At 42.0% G+C, this 7045-nt stretch overlaps 1 long non-coding RNA gene across 1 annotated transcript; it reads right to left on the minus strand.

The window, feature by feature from the left end:
- Nucleotides 1-3306: 3306 nt before the first annotated feature.
- Nucleotides 3307-6265, minus strand: LOC136502030 (uncharacterized). The gene is made up of 5 exons (XR_010770404.1): nt 6106-6265; nt 5913-6036; nt 5711-5828; nt 5520-5628; nt 3307-3995 (listed from the first exon to the last, which is right to left on the minus strand). It is a non-coding gene; the product is annotated as an uncharacterized lncRNA (long non-coding RNA).
- Between the last annotated feature and the right edge of the window lie 780 nt (nt 6266-7045).

Raw genomic sequence — 7045 nt, forward strand, 5'->3', positions numbered from 1 at the left:
CCAACCTCTTGACTCACTTCCAAGGTAAGTTGGTAGGGATCACTACAAAGCTTTTCACCAGTTGTTCTAATAAGTAGCAACCGCTAAGATTTTAGCCGTCTAGTTGTATGCAGCCCTCCTCTAGGAGTGGCACTCATAGTCGTGGCATAGTACACACCCTGGCAGGAAAAGAAACATACCAACTAGTGCCCCCCTCTTGCCCTTTCGATAAGCTGCTGATGAACTAGAACAGATCAAGACACTAGGTTAAGACTAGAGCCATGTAGTTCTTGTGGCTGTACTATAAGTCCTGGGTTGCCGCTTTAAGATTCAGTCCTTACGGAGGGCAAACTAGAGCACTCAAAAAGGCCCAATGCTCTAGCCCCTTCTATCCATGTTGCTAAAAAGCATCATTTTATCATTAATTCCATAATCCATTAGTTAATATTAACTTCATATGGTTTGGTGATTGCAGGCTAAGCAAAACTACCCATATGCATAAACCCAAGGTAACAAGGAATCATGATACAAAGATGCTAGGTAATCTCCTTAGAGGTTCATCATATTAGACACATGCACATGAAAGGTGAATATATAGTTATTGGGTAACAAGGGTGTTGGTATAAATTAATGCACATAGAATAATCCACAAGCGCACAGATAATATACCGATGTAGCACTTCACCAGGAGTACCCAGTTTTATATCGAACTCGAGGAAACATGTGTGATAATAACTAAATCTAACTTATCCCAACTTTACAATCAAGGCTAGATAATAGGAGCGTAGAGAAGACTGCTAAGGTCTTCTAGTTCTAACTTTGGTAAGCTTTGTCTTCTATTATTCAATTTTGGGGATATTACTAGAGAAACCATGTGCAGAGTATGTTTTCTATAGCAACAATATCCTGTTAGGCCTACTAACGGGAGGTGGACTACAAAGGATTCAACAAGGCTATAAGAGTCACCCTCGCGAGCTACCACCGATCCAAAAAAATAGGGTACATTCACGAGTAACTGAGTCTAAGCACCACACTTACACTACGAATACTACTTTAACCCAAGAGCTACAAGGATTAAAGTACTCAAAAGAGAGTCGCAAACCTGAAGAACAATATGAACAAGATGCTTACTTGAATTAGAAGTCGATTACCAGAGAAATCTTAGAAGCAAGCTCAAGAAGAACTTGATTCCGCCAGGGTACAAGCCTTAGCGAGAGCATCGACAGGCCAGGACTCCTCCAAACTCTTCTCTCTCACTCTATCTCACTATCTCTAATACAAGACTAGATCCTATTGAGGACTAATCTTCTCTTGATTATTAGCTCTAATCCTGGTGGACATATAAATTAGGGTTTCTGGCTTCTCAGCTCTCAGGATCAAATGAGACATGCCCTAGAGGAGGGGTGCAGGCTTGTATGTATAGGTCGGAGCATCAATCCTGAGCCCTTAGATCAAACCAACTTAAAGAATAGCGGACATACAATCCTTAAGGCGGTGGAGAACCGACATAACAACGAGGCTGATAGGTGGGACCCATAGGGGCCAGGTGGACTCCAGGTGGGGCCAGGTAGCCCCACATGTCAAAGACATGTGTCTCGCTTCGGTGATTCGCCTTCTAGAGTTTTCTAGAGTCTTTCCATGTTGATTACGTGGCGGAATTCCATGATTTCTTTTTATGAATAGGTCCTCCTTTGGCGGTTTTCTGATTAAATCCTGTTGGAAACACAGATTCACCAAAACTCGTGGAATTTGTCAGTTTAAACCCCTAAGTTTACATTGGTGATCCTTTTTAGCCATTTATACAAGTTATATTGATGGTTTATGATGAATATTAACTACCGTCAATAAACTCCCCCACACTTAGGCTTTTACTCGTTCTCGATAAAAGGATGGATTACTCAAGACATAACATCAGGACAAGACATCAACATAAAACCATTCCCAGCATGCACTGTAGGATTTAAAGTGTCTACCATGAAACTTTGGGCGGTTGAAGAATGGAATAGTTTGAAATAGATCACCATCTTCCTTCAGTCAAGACAATTGGAGAAATATTTTAAGATTTTTGAAAATAAAACATAGCTTACCTTCTCCTTTTGTAGTACTCTCAAATCACTCTGTATATATGGTATTTTTGATCCTCACCAAGGTATTGATGACTTTGCTTTCTTTTTGCCTACTTCTAAAAGCTTATGTAGAGCTCAAGTAGGGATGAATATGAAAACATACTTGCATTGCATATATTGTAAAGTTAAAACAAGGATCCAAGGAGAAAGATGTTATACTCTTAGATCAAGATGTGCATGTGTGTGGATATGTATATGGTAGCTAACATAATTCTACTATGCTCTTTGAAACATATCTCTCTTGATTGAAACTTAAAAAAATTGCAAGAAAACATGACCTATCTTATTCATCTCTCTCTTTTTTTTCTTTTCAGGCGGGCATATGAGTACCCATTGTTTTAGATATCTTGGATATCTGTCTATTTTTTCAATACTTTTTTTCTTTTCTTTATGAATAACTTTTGCATAGCTCATGCCTCTCTTTCTGCGATTGAAACTTTTCAAAAGAGACATTTTCAAAAACTTTGAGCATTTATCCTAACAAACTTATTTTTGTGTCTATTCCCAGTGTAGGAGTAGAACATTTTTTGGTGGATGAAAAACATGTTTTTGCGTACCCCCAGTGTAGGAGTAGCAGATATTTGTGGAGTGTACGTGATCTTGATCTTGAGAGCATGATAAGTTTCTTAACAAGGGTCACAAGGTTTGACCAAACTCAATACAATGACAAGTAGTATATGTAGAAGGTTTATTTAGTCTATATATGGCTCTGGTGGGATATTGCTTACCACAAAGGAGAGGCGTAGCTATTCTTTTTACTTTTTGAAATAAAATTCTCCAATAACAAGACATCAAGAATCAAGTTCTCATTATTCTACTATATCTCATTCCACAACAACTTAAGTAACATGGGGTCCCTAATAAAAAGTTTCCAACAGTAGCATGACTTCCAGGAAAAATATTATGTGAGTCTATCCTTAAGTCATGACTAAAATAATCTTTCCTCAGATTTTAAAGTTGTTTTATCAAAGGATTTTCAATTCGGTTTGAAACAGAAAGCGAAACATATAAAAATAGAGTGTATTGGGCTCGAACCTGACCGAGGACAAAACTCGGGGCGAGAGGCGTAGTGATGGGTCAGCCAGCCATAGAGGAGGTCGGGCGGCCCACTCTCGAGCCCATTTCGATCCAACCTTTGGCGAGCGTGGTTTTTGTTCTAAATTTCGTAATTTTCGTGATCAAATTCCGTCTTGATGTCGCGGTGTGCCTCCCCCACACTTATTTTCAGGTATACCTTTATGCACAACATGTGGAGACAAACACATATCCAAAAGAAATAGAGAGCAGATGATAATAATAAGACTCCATTAATATATAAGGCACTTTATTACACAAGCACAAATTAAACACAAACTTTTGACCTAACACGAACTTCAATATTCTAATGATCTGAGCTCCTAACGATCTGAGCTCCAGATGGGGCCGGGTGGCCCCACATGTCAGAGACACGTCCCGCTTCGGTGATTCACCTTCTGGAGTCTTCTAGAGTCTTTCCACGTCGATTACGAAGGGCAGACTAGAGCACCCAAAAAGGCCCAATGCTCTAGCCCCCTTCTATCCATGTTGCTAAAAAGCATCATTTTATCATTAATTCCATAATCCATTAGTCAATATTAACTTCATATGGTTTGGTGATTGCAGGTTAAGAAAAACTACTCATATGCATAAACCCAAGGTAACAAGGAATCAGGATACAAAGATGCTAGGTAATCTCCTTAGAGGTTCATCATATTAGACACATGCACATGAAAGGTGAATATATAGTTATTGGGTAACAAGGGTACTCATGTTACACTTGCCTTCCAAAAGCTTGCCATCCAACTTTCCAACTTTTCTGAATCATCCTTGCATAGCTTCTTCTAACGATAGAAGAAACTATAATAGGCAAACCTAGAAACAATACATCAATCATTATAAAATAAGACATAAAAGTTTTAAAACATGTAGGGATTGTAAGTACGATCGTCGAGCGCAAAAACAACTAAACAAAGCTACAGTTTAAAAAGGCATGGAAGTTGAAAGGTAGAAGATGGAAGGTATGATAATTGATAGGAGTAGAATAGATATGATGTATGTGTGCTAACTTGAAAGATTTAGAGAGCATAAGGATTTATAGATGAATGGTAAATGATCATAGGATTGTATACAAGATGCGTAGGACATTATGAAGTAAGAATACAAAGATTTATGAGCTAGATCACATGGGATGACTATGCAAGCTTGATGAGAGGAATCATATACTTGGCAATGGCTATGCAAGAGTGAGATGGTATGGTGAGATACTATCAAAAATATATTTTTTCTGGTCATAGAACATGAAGACACAAGAACAATGGTGGTGGGTGGCATAGTTGGAATTTGCCAACAATGAGGCGATCATAGATACAAGACGAAAAGTGAAGCTAAACTTATGGGTCATGTTATGTAAACTCCTTTAGGATATTAGGATGGTGTTTTGGATTTGTGAGGAGGACAGTTGGGAACATATTTTGACAAGTGGTTGCACTAAGGTGGATGCTAGATCAACGAGGGACACATTTACAGCGAATTATGCACCGACTGAACATGCACGTGCAGCGGGGTAGCAGTGGCTGCGACCAACAAAATGAAGATCATTGCTGAACTTCTGGGATTGAAACTCAACGAGATCGTGTGCAGCTACTAAACACACCATCACATCAGAGGGCTCAGCGATCTAGACAATGATTCAGCGGGAAACACACAACAGAATGCTAGTGTATCCAGGACATGCACTTCGGCAGATAGCAGGGGTTATGATTATTGGTAGCAGGGACATAGCAGCACCAATCAATGATCCTACTTGTGGGGTTTTCAAGGAGGGTATGAGGTATGTTTTGGGTAATGGCATGTTATTTTGATTAGCAGTCGGCCGAGGGATCGTGATTACAAGATGGAGCTGTCTGGCTGCAAATGCAGCAGGAGCAGCGAGCATGGGGGCAGTGATATCTCCGTCGTCTCAGATCCTATGGTCAATCCATATTTTTGTGGACATGTGCAGAGATATTGTAAACATTTTGGTTGAAGGGCATGGCCACCGGAGTGATGAAACAACGAGAATGCGCATGCTAACAAGCAGCAGTCCGGCTGCGAGGCTGCAGGGGCAGCAAGCACAAAAACAATTATATCTCTTTCATATTAGATTCTCTGGCCATGAAATTTTGCAGAGGTGTGTGCGATTATATGATTCACATGTGGTTCAAAGGAATTTACAAAAGGAATTACAGATTGTCAAGAACATGCAAACCAACCAACGGTACACTGGCTGGCCGCAGGGAATACAGCAAAGCATTTGCGATGAAACCTTTGCCGGGGACTGATCTTTCTTGAACTATGATTTCCCAAACTGTGATAGACATCGATCTATAAGATAGAGAGGGATGTGTGGGTTCTCACATTGGGGAATTGTTGCAGCTGGTGATGTGGTAACAGACAGCCGTCATCGACAACGAGCAACGAGGTGGCTGGCGGTCACTAGATGGTGGTGATTCTTTTCACGGATGATCTGCGATATGCGAAGGAGCTGTGAATGGTGAGATGAATCATGGCTAGGATAGAAAACCAAAAGAGAGAGGGTGCAGTCTCACCATGGACGTGACCATGTGCTATGTACATAGGAGGACGATGAAGGTGGCCTGCGTTGACGGGTGACACGACAGGGCCTGCGATCAACGGAGCAGCGCCTAATTTCACTTCAGTGATGGTCTACACCACACGAGAGGTCAAAGAGATGGATGAGATGTGCAAGAGCAGCAAGATCACAGAAGGAATAGGAAGGGGCATCCTCACCATGTGCTGTACAGAAACGGCGGCGACGACGATCAGTGAGGCGCTGCTGCGGGTTTAGGGAGACGGCAAGGCACACCGGGATGGCTTCCATGAAGCGCTGCAGCACCATGGTGTTGCCTTGGGGCTTCACAACAAAGAGGGGGCATGGTGAACATGATTTGCATGAAAGGACAGAGAAGGCCATGACCCTTACCATAGCATGATGCAAAGGATTCCGGGATTCCGGCGACGGTGATAGACGTGCAGCGGCAACATGGATTCGTCGCAGCGAGGGCACTGCATTTTGATGGAGGGGAGGGAGAGGAAATAAGAGGATGAGCAGGGGCATCCATGGTAGATGAGGAAGAAGTGGAGGAGGCCATGCCTTCTGTATTCTGCCGTGAAAAGAACAGAAGGAAGGGAGTGGAGGAAAAGAGGAGATATGGCCTGTATTTCACGAGATGGAGAAAATTGAGGGAGTAAAAGGATGGTGTTAAAAGGGGATTAAGAGAGGTGTGACCAAGGGATTATGGAAGAAGTAACTGCTGCTATTATTTTTGCATCAAGTGGAGATGAGGAGGAGGGGATAGGCGGCATGCAGGATGGCGACTTGGGAGGTGATGTCCATTTGTTGTGCATGATGGAGGGAGGGAGGGAGGAGAGAAGATGTGGCTGATGTTTTCTGCATGCATTCATGCAATTGAAGATGAGAGAAACCCATGGAGTAAAGGTGGTCTAGAAAATTAAGAGAGGAAGGAATTGGTGCATCTATTTCTGCATGAGGTGAAGGGAGTGGCGTGGGGGGCAGCAGAAAAATGGTGGCCAGCCCATCTATTTCTTAGCGGCATTAGTGCATAAATTGCAGGAGGTAAAGGAGATTGAAGAGGTATGTTAAGGGGTTGTGCTAAGGAATTAAGAGGTGCTGAAAGTTTTTGCATGTAAGGAGGGAGGGGCGACCAGGGTGGATGGTTGCATGCCATTGATGCCCGACAATTTTTATGCTCTTACTCATGCACTAAGGGAGGGAGAGAGATAAGAGAGATTGATGAGGGGGCATGTAAAGGAGGTGAGCAAATGGATTAATTGTTGTTGTTTTTGCATGAAGGGGAGAGGATGAGCTGCAACACAAGGAGAGGAGGTGTTTTCACGTGAGA

Source organism: Miscanthus floridulus, chromosome 13 (genome assembly GCF_019320115.1).
Source record: "Miscanthus floridulus cultivar M001 chromosome 13, ASM1932011v1, whole genome shotgun sequence".
Classification (NCBI taxonomy): domain Eukaryota; kingdom Viridiplantae; phylum Streptophyta; class Magnoliopsida; order Poales; family Poaceae; genus Miscanthus; species Miscanthus floridulus.